At 45.3% G+C, this 13976-nt stretch overlaps 1 long non-coding RNA gene across 1 annotated transcript; it reads left to right on the forward strand.

Moving 5' to 3' along the window:
• Positions 1–12008: 12008 nt before the first annotated feature.
• LOC121551063 lies at positions 12009–13741 on the forward strand. Its single transcript, XR_005997017.1, has 4 exons — positions 12009–12181; positions 13078–13169; positions 13254–13416; positions 13667–13741. It is a non-coding gene; the product is annotated as an uncharacterized LOC121551063 (long non-coding RNA).
• Positions 13742–13976: the final 235 nt, after the last annotated feature.

Here is a 13976-nt window from a genome sequence, read left to right on the forward strand (position 1 = left end):
GAAGGTTGTGAGTTCAAATCCCAGGTGTGGTCATATTGAAAAATCAGTACTATGTAATCATATTGTCGTTGAAAGATTTTTACACTATTTTAGCTGTACAGCGTACCACTTACCTTAAAAACCCCATACCATTTCATTACTTATAATGGTAGAGGAAACCTGGGACCATAACATGACAAAAACGTCCTCGTGACATCCCCGGGACAAACAGTGAACTAGACAAAATCTCCAGGTGACCATAACACAACGTCCCAGGAACGTTCAGGGGACCTTCAGGGAACCATGACATAACATCCCAAGAACGTCCTAAAAACGCCCTCTAGTCGCCCCCAGAGAACGTTCCCTTGGGACCATCACGCAATGTTCTTAGAATGTTCTCAGAACATCAGTGGGATAACGTAGAGTCAAAACCCTTAAGGGACCTAATGGGAATGTCGCCGAATGTCCTCAGAACGTCCCGTTTGCTGGGATGTTGGCAATAGAACCAGCTTTAAAATTATGCCCACCTGACCCAGATTGCGATTTATAAATGGACCGTTTTTGGATTGCGCAAACAGTAACTATGTAAAAGCAGGGATGCAAGGCTGTGTTTAAAAGAAAACTACAAGTGTGCTTGCTTTAGTTCCTCAATGGCACAGCTAGGAGAGCTCAAAAAACGACCTTATAAATTAGTTGAAGACGCTTCTTTGAGTCATAAAAGCGCATTGAAATTACTTAGGAACTGTGCACACTTTGGAGAGGTGTGTGGCCACTTGGAAACACCAATTAGACCTCTCACTGAAACCCTTTAAAATGTTTCGTCTTATGTTGCACCTACCCCCTATTTTCCAAGAATATTCTTATCATATTACTGAATGTATCCAGAGTATTTTCAGATTTCGTTATCAACAAATGTGGCAAAAAGTACAGTAAATGTAAAATGCACAGAAAATCAACAGTGTAATGTTTGGATTCAGTCTTGTGTCTGGTGAACTGTTGTCCTGAACTTTGGTCTAATAATTTTCCCATAATCTTCAAACTGTTCTTTTTCGATTGCTACCATGCTTATGCATTTCATATTTTTTCTGTAAGAAACATTTCAATTTAGCCCTATCCATATACGCCAATTCCCACGAGTATAAGTGGTTATTAACTTAGATTTTTGGTTGAGATGGAGACCTCAATCCAACATATTCAATATTCATTTGTAGACAAAATTGAATTAAAGCCAGACTAAGTCAGTGGCACAGATGGAACTAGCCAAGCAGAAGATACAGTATATACAGTGAGGGAAATAAGTATTTGACCCCTCTGCAAAACATGACTTAGTACTTGGTGGCAAAACCCTTGTTGGCAATCACAGAGGTCAGACGTTTCTTGTAGTTGGCCACCAGGTTTGCACACATCTCAGGAGGAATTTTGTCCCACTCCTCTTTGCAGATCTTCTCCAAGTAATTAAGGTTTCGAGGCTGACGTTTGGCAACTCGAACCTTCAGCTCCCTCCACAGATTTTCTATGGGATTAAGGTCTGGAGACTGGCTAGGCCACTCCAGGACCTTAATGTGCTTCTTCTTGAGCCACTCCTTTGTTGCCTTGGTCGTGTGTTTTGGGTCATTGTCATGCTGGAATACCCATCCACTACCCATTTTCAATGACCTGGCTGAGGGAAGGAGGTTCTCACCCAAGATTTGACGGTACATGGCGCCGTCCATCGTCCCTTTGATGTGGTGAAGTTGTCCTGTCCCCAAAGCATAATGTTTCCACCTCCATGTTTGACAGTGGGGATGGTGTTCTTGGGGTCATAGGCAGTATTACTCCTCCTCCAAACACGGCGAGTTGAGGCCAAAGAGCTCGATTTTGGTCTCATCTGACCACAACACTTTTACCCAGTTCTCCTCTGAATCATTCAGATGTTCATTGGCAAACTTCAGACGGGCCTGTATATGTGCTTTCTTGAGCAGGGGGACCTTGCGGGCACTGCAGGATTTCAGTCCTTCACGGCGTAGTGTGTTACCAATTGTTTTCTTGGTGACTATGGTCCCAGCTGCCTTGAGATCATTGACAAGATCCTCCTGTGTAGTTCTGGGCTGATTTCTCACCGTTCTCATGATCATTGCAACTCCACGAGGTGAGATCTTGCATGGAGCCCCAGGCCGAGGGAGATTGACAGTTCTTTTGTGTTTCTTCCATTTGCGAATAATCGCACCAACTGTTGTCACCAAGCTGCTTGGCGATGGTCTTGTAGCCCATTCCAGCCTTGTGTAGGTCTACAATCTTGTCCCTGACATCCTTGGAGAGCTCTTTGGTCTTGGCCATGGTGGAGAGTTTGGAATCTGATTGATTGATTGCTTCTGTGGACAGGTGTCTTTTATACAGGTAACAAGCTGAGATTAGGAGCACACTCTTAAAGGGAGTGCTCCTAATCTCAGCTCGTTACCTGTATAAAAGACACCTGGGAGCCAGAAATCTTTCTGATTGAGAGGGGGTCAAATACTTATTTCCCTCATTAAAATGCAAATCAATTTCAAAAATTTTTGACATGCCTTTTTCTGGATTTTTTTTTGTTATTCTGTCTCTCTCTGTTCAAATAAACCTACCATTCAAATTATAGACTGATCATTTCTTTGTCAGTGGGCAAACGTACAAAATCAGCAGGGGATCAAATACTTTTTTCCCCCTCACTGTATCCCGCAAATGTTGATATTTGGTTGTGTTACAACCAAATCAATAATTAAATAAAATTGTATTTGTCACATGCTTTGTAAAACAACAGGTGTAGACTAACAGTGAAATGCGTACTTACGGGCCCTACACTGTAACACATTGCTGTAGTTTTTACAGTAAAAACGCACAGTAATTCCATGTTTTATCCATTAACAATATAATGTTGTAGACTGCAATGCAGCTTGGGTCGCCGAACGATTACAGTTTGTAACAGTGAAATTGTGAATGTTACGCAAACAAAGTACAGGCATGATGATTTCCAGCTAATAACGGTTAGTCCTAGGCCCATTGGATTATGGGATTGCATGGTCTTTTCGGGTGAATTCTTGTACAAGACCGCTACACTGAAGCAGCCATCGGGTGGGTTAAATCATATTTTACATTCAGCCATTCAATGAGAAGACGATTTCTCACTAGGTTACGGCTCCCGACGTAAAATAGCCTACAAAATCACATAGCCTATTGTAAAGAATTGGCCATTTGAGCACATCGAGCTTTCCACATACTCGGGCAGTCTCGTGATGGAAGCGAGCATCTGCAATTGCGGTCAGTAGGCTACATGAAATTTGTTGAATTTTGATAGACAATTTTGCATTGGGAGCCGGTGAATCGGTTTGAAAATGTCAAGTGTCTCTGCGAGCCTTCAGTCTAAAACTTATAATTAATAGCCTATTCCATGTTCAGTTTTCCCCAAATATTTTTGTACGTGAGAAAACAGCTATCTGTGCCCTCCCTTAGCTAAATATTGGAACGTTGTTTGAATCAAGATGGAATAGATTCTAGATGCATTTTCGTTATGGCTTAATGGTTCGAATGTGTGATCAATCTGTCTGTCCGTTGGCGAACTAGCTGCATTATAGCGGTCATTTGAGGTGAATTTTGGTTAAGTATTGTGGGGATCTATTTTCTCATAATTGGATCTGGATGTGATGAATAGCTTAGAAGGAATGCATTGGTGATTAAACATAGAAGGTTTGTACTGTACTGATATAAATTGTTTCACATAACAAGCTGTGATTCATGTGAGGAACGTTAGGGGGTAGGATGAGATAAGAACTTGTGTCTCAAAATACTAGACTACACTGCTTCTTTGTGATCTGTGAACCGTCCTTGAACGTAGGTACATAGAGTACAGTGGAACGGTTTCTATGGGTGCTGACTCTACAGGTTGTTGTGATAACAACTTATGCCTGGCAACAGTGTGCAACAGTGGAGCACCAAGAGGCTGGGACCAGCCTGAGCGCCAGCGATAGGTTGGGCAAGTCTAAACCACGCCCAACCTCTACCCTGATAGGCCCAGCAGAGAGCGGGAACTAAAACTGTCAGGGTATTTACGGAAGGATTTGTGATGAGGAAGTCAGTTCTCTGTCTGCCCTGCGTGGTATTTCAGTGAGCCCGTATACGAACCATCATACTTATCATACATACATTTTGCATATAATAAATTTAGCTTGGATTGAATATCTCTTGATTATGTTTTCTCTTATTCCAATACCAGATTTGAATTACGCAATTTCTAACAGTATTCTCAGCCACAAACGTTAGCTTGCTACTCTGATTTTTTTGGGATTTGGATAATATAAATAAGTACAGGCTACTACAGCTTGAACTGAGACAGCTGATTTGTTTAGTAAAAAAAATTAAAAAATCCAGAATCAACCTTACACAGTTGAAATGTTTCAGTGCAAGTCGTGTATGCATGAATCTAATACAGTAGTATCATTCGTACAGCACATGAAACTTCATAGAAATGCACCAAATTTGTGACGGTCTGGCTCCGGGACTCTTAGTAGTGAGCCAGGGTTGTCATTTTCATTTGGGTGTAGTTCTATGTGGGATCTAGTTGTTTCATTTCTATGTTTGGTTTTGATGTTGATTTAGTCATATGACTCCCAATCGGAGGTAACGAGTGTCAGCTGTCGGCTCGTTATCTCTGATTGGGAGCCATATTTATACTGTGTGGTTTCACCTTGGTTTTGTGGGTTTTTGTTTCCTTGTTGCTGTTAGTCATTATCAGTATTGAACTTCACTTTCGTCATATTTGGTTTGTTGTTTTGATCGTGGTTTCTTTATAATAAAGTCTACGATGTTCGCTCAACACGCTGCGCTTTGGTCTCCTCCTTTTGACGATCGTGACAGAAAAACCCACCATAAAAGGACCAAGCAGCGCGTCCAGGAGCAAAGGGTCTGGACATGGGAGGAACTGTTGGACGGTAAAGGGTCCTGGACTTGGGAGGAGATCCTGGATGGTATGGATCGCCGACCATGGAACGAGACGGTGGAGAGGCGACGGCGAGAGGAGCAACGGCATCGGCAGGGCCATCGTCGGAAGGACGGAGGCAACCCCAAAAAAATTTTTGGGGGGCACATGGCTGGCGCTGGGCAGCAGGAGGCTGCCACAGGGAGAAAAGGAGAGAAGGCTAACGGAGTACGGGAGCCATTGGCGAGTAGAGGGAGGGAAGTGTGTGTGGCACGGCGTGAAAGACTGATGTGTGTTGCCAGTCCGGTCCGGCCCGTTCCTGATCCTCGGTTGAGGCCAGTGGTGTGTGTTCCCGGTACGGACCGGCCTGTTCCTACTCCAAGCACCAGGTCCACGGTGTGCTACGCCAGCCCGGCCCGGCCTGTTCCGGCCACTCGCACCAGGGATGCGGTGCGCGTCGCCAGCCCAGCCCGGCCTGTTCCTGCTCCACGCACCAGGGATAGGGGTGCGCTTCGCCAGCCCGGCCCGGCCTGTTCCGGCCACTCGCACCAGGGATACGGTGCGCGTCGCCAGCTCAGCCCGGCCTGTTCCTACTCCACGCACCAGGGATACGGTGCACTTCGCCAGCCCGGCCCGGCCTGTTCCGGCCACTCGCACCAGGGATACGGTGCGCGTCGCCAGCCCAGCCCGGCCTGTTCCTACTCCACGCACCAGGGATACGGTGCGCTTCGCCAGCCCGGCCCGGCCTGTTCCGGCCTCTCGCACCAGAGATACGGTGCGCGTCGCCAGCCCAGCACGGCCTGTTCCTGCTCTCCGCACTAGGCCTTATGTGCGTCCCCAGGGTCCAGCATGCCCTGTTGCTGCTCTCCGCACTAGGCCTTATGTGCGTCCCCCAGGGCCAAGCATGCCCTGTTGCTGCTTCCCGCACTAGCCCTGAGATACGTGTCCTCAGCCCGGTACCTCCAGTTCCGGCACCACGCATCAGGCCTACGGTGCGTCCCCCAGGGCCAAGCATGCCCTGTTGCTTCTCCCCGCACTAGCCCTGAGATGCGTGTCCTCAGCCCGGTACCTCCAGTTCCGGCACCACGCATCAGGCCTACGGTGCGTCCCCAGGGCCAAGCATGCCCTGTTGCTTCTCCCCGCACTAGCCCTGAGATGCGTGTCCTCAGCCCGGTACCTCCAGTTCCGGCACCACGCACCAGGCCTACGGTGCGCCTCAGACGGCCAGAGTCTGCCGTCTGCCCAACGGGGCCTGAACTGTCCGTCTGCCCAACGCCGTCTGAACTGCCCGTCTGCCCAACGGCGCCTGAACTGTCCGTCTGCCCAACGCCGTCTGAACTGCCCGTCTGCCCAACGGCGCCTGAACTGCCCGTCTGCCCAACGCCCGTCTGAACTGTCCGTCTGCCCAACGCCGTCTGAACTGCCCGTCTGTACTGAGCCTGCAAAGCCGCCCGTCTGCCATGAGCCTTCAGAGCCGTCCGCCAGACCGGAGCCGCTAGAGCTCTCCGCCAGACAGGATCAGCCAGAGCCTTCCGCCAGACAGGATCAGCCAGAGCCTTCCGCCAGACAGGATCAGCCAGAGCCTTCCGCCAGACAGGATCAGCCAGAGCCTTCCGCCAGACAGGAGCAGCCAGAGCCTTCCGTCAGACCGGATCAGCCAGAGCCTTCCGCCAGCCATGAGCAGCCAGATCCGTCAGCCAGCCATGAGCAGCCAGATCCGTCAGCCAGCCATGAGCCGTCCAGCCAGGATCCGCCAGAGCCGTCCAGCCAGGATCCGCCAGAGCCGTCCAGCCAGGATCCGCCAGAGCCAGCCAGCCAGGATCCGCCATTTAGTCAGGTGCTGCCCCTTAGTCCAGTGCTGCCCCTTAGTCCAGTGCTGCCCCCTTAGTCCGGTGCTGTCCCTCAGCCTGGTGCTGCCTCTTAGTCCGGTGCTGCCCCTTAATCCAGGTGGGTTTAAGTGGAGGGTGGTCATTGGGAGGAGGTTAAGAAAGCGGGTAGTAACTATAGTGGGGTGGTGGTCAAGCCCGGAGCCGGAACCGCCTCCGGGGAGCAACACCCACCCAGCCCTCCCCTATTGTGGGGTTGTGAGGCGCGGTCGCAGTCCGCGCCTTTAGGGGGGGGTACTGTGACGGTCTGGCTCCGGGACTCTTAGTAGTGAGCCAGGGTTGTCATTTTCATTTGGGTGTAGTTCTATGTGGGATCTAGTTGTTTCATTTCTATGTTTGGTTTTGATGTTGATTTAGTCATATGACTCCCAATCGGAGGTAACGAGTGTCAGCTGTCGGCTCGTTATCTCTGATTGGGAGCCATATTTATACTGTGTGGTTTCACCTTGGTTTTGTGGGTTTTTGTTTCCTTGTTGCTGTTAGTCATTATCAGTATTGAACTTCACTTTCGTCATATTTGGTTTGTTGTTTTGATCGTGGTTTCTTTATAATAAAGTCTACGATGTTCGCTCAACACGCTGCGCTTTGGTCTCCTCCTTTTGACGATCGTGACAAAATTGCTCTTTTAATTGTGGTGTGACCAAATGTTCCCGTGCATTCAGGCACTGCCTTTAAGTCTCACTTATACAGAGACCACAAGGGATATCAAAGGTCTGTGAAAAGTGCACAATTTCAACCAGTAGACAAAATGTTGATTTGTCCAATAGACATTTGTCAGTTCAGATGTTTACGTTTGAATTTGTTTCTCATTTGAAGGATCATTTGCAAGAGGGCAGAGAAATTAGTTGCCCTTTTATGGGATGTGAAAAAAACATATGCTGTTAAATCTACATTTGCCTCTCATATATCCAGAACACACAAAAACAGCTCTGTCAAACATGCATATGAGACAGTGTTGGAAACACAAACTGAAAATGTTACTGAGACCTACAGAGAATGACTTTTCCGGGGACCTAGAGGCAGGCGGCCATTTGGACAGTGTTGATTAAGCTCTTTAAAAAAAAATCTTACACCGTTTTATTTAAAGCTTCAGGCAAAGTAATTGTTACCGGTCTCTGTCATTCAGTCTATTATTGAAGAATTTCAAGATATTCATGACCTTGGTCAATCACATCTTCTTTCAAAGCTCAAGGAGAAGTTGGGTGTACTTGGCATTCCTGAGAATGATATAAAAATTGCAATTGAAGCGCTCCAAAAGGAGGATCTTCTCAAGGCCTGTAATGGTTATTTATGGACAGATCAATGTTGGAAGACTATCTTTAAAAACACTTTCAATTATGTTGAACCTGTGCCCTTGTATTTAAGCACTACTGAATCTGGGAAAGAGTATGTCCTTATAAATAAAACACTTGGTGCCCTTTTTGAGTCAGAGACATTCAAGACACAGTATGAGAAAGCACATGCTCACATCTCTGATAAGGAAATCTTTCAAGATATTTGGGATGGACAGAATATTGCAGACAATGCTTTATTTAAAACAGAAGCATCATCTTTAGCCTTAATACTATATCAAGATGCATTTGAGGTTGCAAATCCTTTGGTATCAGGGAAAAATAAACAAAGTGCTTGTTTTCTATCTTACTCTAGGTGACATTTTGCCTTATAACAGGTCAAATATTGATCACATGCAACTAGTCCTTCTGTGCAGAGAGCAAGATTTTAAGCATTTTGGACAGGAATTAGTTCTTAACCCATTGCTAAGAGATCTTAAGGAGCTAGAGGATGGTGGTATTGTTTTAGCAGATGGACGTGTTGAGAGGTGCTTTATGTCCATAGCTGGTGATAATCTGAGATCTCAGTATTGGGGGCTTTGTAGAACATTTCAGCCACAGTACATATTGTTGTTGATATTGTGACATTGACAGCAACATTTGAGTCTAATCCACTGTCAACGGGTTCAACAAGAACTGCCCAGTCCTATAATGAACATGTACAGTACATAGAAGCGAATGACAAAGACAGTGCATGGGGTGTCAAATTTGATTCTCTATTTAATGAGCTTAGGTACTTCCAAGTTTGCCAGCCTGTACTGCCTCCTTACCTTGGTCATGACCTCTTCAAGGGAATTGTCTCTTTTGACCTTGCACTGTTCATTAATCATTTGGTCAATCAAGATAAACATTTTACATATTTAGAATTGAACAGATGCATCAGCCAATTTAAATACCTTGGGAGTGATGGTAATGGCAAACCTGAGATAAGCCCTGGCAGTGAGAAGCTAAGTGGACATGCTGTACAAAACTAGTGTCTGTTGAGAGTACTCCCCCTCTTAGTAGGAGATCGGATAAAAAAAATCCACCAGATAGTGTGTATGGCAGTTGATTTTGCTCCTAAGACAAATCGTCGGATATATATGTGCATCAGCCATTACAGCTGACCAGGTGGCATATCTTCAAGTCCTTATTGATGAATATATCCATTTCAGAACTGAGAATTTTCCTGACAAACCCAGTGGCGGCTCCTGAAAAAATTCTCAGGAGGGGCAATTTTTCTGATGATTTAGGTGACCTACACACATTTTAAAAAAGATATGTCCAGCAACAACATGAAGACAGGGGCAGCATATAAGTCAATACCAGAAGCATTTATTGACTGATCTGGGGAGATGGATTCCAGTTTCTGTGACAGATTATAAATAATCTCTGATGCCTTTGTTATATTAGCTTTTGGTTGAATGTACTGTCGTAGTAAATATATAATGTTATAGCTTGGTCTGACTAAAATCTTGTGCATGACCCATTTTGTGTTGGGCGTTTGTTTTCAATCAATGCTGTTCCTATCCTATAACAATGGACAAAAGAGTCCTATCTTGTCAGCCTTGTCAGCAGGTGGCCAAGGACAACACCCACGCCATAGGTCTCTCAGTTCTTCCAACTCACGAGTTCTTGCTCTGAGGACACACACACACACACACACACACACACACACACACACACACATCATCACTGATAACACACACACACACACACATCATCACTGTTAAACACACACACACACACACACACAAAAATCCCCTCTCTTTAGGCTGAACATTTGAAGACAGAGAACCCGACTCAGAGCCAATGCAACAGTGGAGGGGACCTCGCCCAACTCATCAGGACCAATCAGAAGATCAGAACTACTAGATTCAACCTACATCATTTATTGTATAAAATGTCTGCACACAATGTTTTCGGGGCTCTCTTCAGATAGCTCCCTAAGAGTTTGACGAACGAGTCCGTGCACGCGATTCCAGATATCTTTACCTCTGAATAAACTGCCTTTATTATACCATATCCACCCTGTCCAAAGTCTCTACTTGGTCTCAGTTCTCCAGTAAACTTGTGATTATCAACAGTACACAACGGTAACAAACAATTGGGGGAACTCACGGGGCAGATAGTAAGGTCGCAGTGACACAGAAAGCAGTTCAATGTCGGGGGTACAGAGTCGCTCTCTTACCAGGATCGATTTTCCCTGTGACTGTCAGATCGCGGTCCGCTCTGACCAGGGTGAAGCCGGCCGGCTCCACTTCTCTGTCCGGGACTCTGTCATCCAGCCAAGTCTCCCAGCTGTATTGGATTCCGCTGCCAGCAGCGTTTTCATTATTTAGTCCGTTCGTAGCGGGTATGTACACGATCAACAAGATCAGTCCAAAACCCACCACTGGAAATCCATGGTTGGCAGAATGTTTGTAAACTAAGTGTACAAATTAAAAACATAAAATAACGCCACTAAGTGTACAAATTAAAAACATAAGATAACGCCACACTGCAGGTCGCAACAGAGACGCTGCTAGCCGCTATTTTCTTAGTTACGTTCATGGTTACGTCACGTATGACGAAAGCGCGTAAGTGCAAGCCCACAGACACCCATAGAGATTGTATTGAAAGCTTTGAAATTTGAAAAAAATAATTTTACATGAGAGTCTATGACAGACTTCTGGGCGATTTTCAACCTGACTGAAATCGCCCCAAAAACGGGCGGGGCCATTTGAAGCACGACTTTAGCCTGATTTGACATTTAGTGGCAGTCAGATCAGATTAGAACACTGATAACTACTGTTGCCGTGATATAATTGATTAGAAAAAAAATCCCTTCCTTTTCCCGTTTGGCAGTGCGTCGCCCATATCGCCCTATTGAACACACCGCCCCTGGACAAACCCCTCAAGCCAAAGCACCATTATCTCTGCCATTATCCCGAGCTTATCGTTAGGGTCGGGCCACTTTTCTTCTCTGGACATTGATGTTCGAAAGCAAGCATACTTCAAGCAGTGTGCACAGAAATTGCACAACTTTAAGAATCTATGTGGGACTCTAGCAGACAGACACCAACTGTTCCAAGCCTTTTTAAGTGCTGGCAGTTTATTTCCACCTCTCATTCAGGTAGAAAAGGGAACTGACTTTTTACGCCAGTGATTACAACAAGGAGATTGAGGATTCAGTCGCTGCATTTCACTTCAAATCTGACAACAGTTGTTTCAAATGATATCACTGTCAAAGGCACAAAGTACAAAAAGGGAATGTATGTTGTGATGGGGAAAGATGAGGATGGATTGCAAATGGGTGCGATTAAGTTGATCCTGGTCCATTGCTACTCTTCTGTTTATTTTGTTTTAGAGGCAGCAGGCTGTGCAGCTAGTTGATTTAGGTATTCACTGCCTAACAGGAATAGCCCAGGACTCAAACTTGATCTGCATTAAGCATGAAGACCTTCTTGATTATTACCTCTTAGTAGAGTACAAGGTATTTGGCAAATCAATGATGATCCTTCATCGTTCTTTCCCTTTGTTGTATAGCCATGTCAGCGCTAGGAGAGGAGATAAGAGATTGAGCAGTATTGTCAGTGCTACCAGATTTGCCTGAGCAGACACTTTCATCCCTCCTGGACAAGCTAGCAAGTGTGGGAGTAGAGGGAAAGCCAGACCTTCAATTTCTTAAAGAAGAAGACATACAGGAGCATACCAGACCAATACAATGCCGGAAGCTGCTAACTGCATGAAGATTTGAAGGTATTACATTTTGCTAAAAGATTTACAAGTACTGTACAGTTGAGAGGAAAAGTTTGGAATTGTATTACTTTAGATTTCTGAGTTGAGCAACTATTTTACTTCCAGGACAAGCAAGGAGTGACACAGCTGGTGCCATCAAGGATACATCAACATTTGAGCCATCAAGCCCTTCCCCTTCACAGTCATCCTCCACAACCTGGTCAACAACCAGTACGACCAGTACTGTAGACCTGGACATCTGGCCAGAGAACTTCACTGTCCCTTGGGGCAAAATGGCCATGAACCTGAGATCAGCCATCGCCAGAGGCACACGGCCAACCCCGGGAGAATGAAGAGAGATGGTGAGAATTACAGTAGATGCAATGAGAGTTATTGAGCCTAATCCGACCAGAGCAGATTGCCATACAATAGCCAAGAGGATGGTACAACAGTACCCGAAAAGCTTCGCTGATAAAATGAAAGATGGCACTACAATTGGGAGTGGCTTTGGATCCCTCTTAAATCAGATGAAAACACGCGTTGAGCATAAGAATTGTGATAATCCTCTGGTACAGCTAAGAAAGAGAAAAACACTCTCAGGCTCATCGACTGTAGTCAGTGCAAGAGGGCCAACTGACAAATACGGCTGTGTAAGATGGCAGCCTGACTGTCCCACAGAAGAAACTGAGAAACTTTGGAGGCAAAGCGTAAAGGTAAATGGAGGAGCTTTATTCCAGAGAAGGGCCGGCAGGAGGTGACAGAGGACAACTCTCACAGCTTATGTAAGCAACATTTTACTTACAGCACTGTGCCATCAACGCTAGCCCAGCACCTAAGATAGCCGAGCTGAGGAGAAGTGGCCATACCTTTTCACACAGAAGGAACTCTACAACCACTTCAAGTTACTGACAGATGTCTCAATCCTGGAAAAAATTGATGCAATGATGGCAGAAAAAGGAAAGATTATCATACAATACTTCCGCTACAAACCAACAAATGAAGAGGTTCGCCACATCCTGTCATGGTTTGAAAAGGGTGGAGCGACTGCAATTGGCCTTTGTGTTGTCCTCCTGCTGATGGCCCATTTAAAAGAAAGGACAGATGCTCTCCTTCTACAGGCCGATGTGAATTCTACATTCATCTGCATCTTATGCATAAGATAATAATTGTCTATGTATTTTAGAAGTTTAAAATGATGATGTACCAAATGTTCAAAATGTGAACTGAAAGTTATAGAATGTTGTTTTATATATTTCAGGTGTCAGCCACAGCCACAGATGTGGAGTGATCAATTCCCCTGCCGGACTCACCAAGACTGATTGTTCAAGGCAGAGTATCCAATAAGACTGTGTGAGTAATTGTTTTTAGACAGGGCCTTACAATAGCAATGTTTCACAGAGGTAATTGTGAAACATAAATGTGATCTGATTTCAGGTGACAATGACTGCTGCCAAATAGATAAGCGTCGAGAAGGAGGTCGTGATGTCGGTCCACTCCAACTTTGTGGCAGCGCTGGCAGCTTTTTTTGCCTCATTCTACACCTTCAATTTGCAATTTGCCAAGAGGAGGCTTCACGCACCCTAGAGTTCATCCAAAGGTAAGCAAAAATATGCTTTAAACTGAGGCATTTTGTATCACAGCTTGGTTTGGCAGGTTAATTGAATCAAGATATGTTGATAAGTTTGAAACGCTCCTTTGTCAGAGCATAAACACATAATGCGAAGCCATTATTTGAACTGGGGACAATGTACAGAGGTAATGCAGCACACTTCAGACACTATTGAAGACATCAGGGGACCTAATCATATTTCTAAAGTTTTGTCTGGATGTGCTCTTTGTTTTCACAGATCTTTTGCTGGAATCAATCCATCCACTGACTCGAAGACCGCCACAGCAGAGGTCGTCAGCAAGAAAAGTGGAAAGGTAGTGGAGAAGAGACACAATGAATGTACATGTCTGTACTCTGCTCAGGAAGATAATGGACTTTGAACAGCTGTAGGCTAGTTCCTCTTGGGCATACATTTAATTTATTTTAGTCAATTGTGACCTTCTCAAGTAAGTTTGGTTTGTCACTGGGGTTGACTATTTTTTTGTGTTTTACACCTTAAGTGTTTGAAAATTATCCAGTATGCACTGCAATTGACACATTGTTGAGGA

This window comes from Coregonus clupeaformis, chromosome 18, assembly GCF_020615455.1.
Source record: "Coregonus clupeaformis isolate EN_2021a chromosome 18, ASM2061545v1, whole genome shotgun sequence".
NCBI classification, from domain to species: Eukaryota; Metazoa; Chordata; class Actinopteri; order Salmoniformes; family Salmonidae; genus Coregonus; species Coregonus clupeaformis.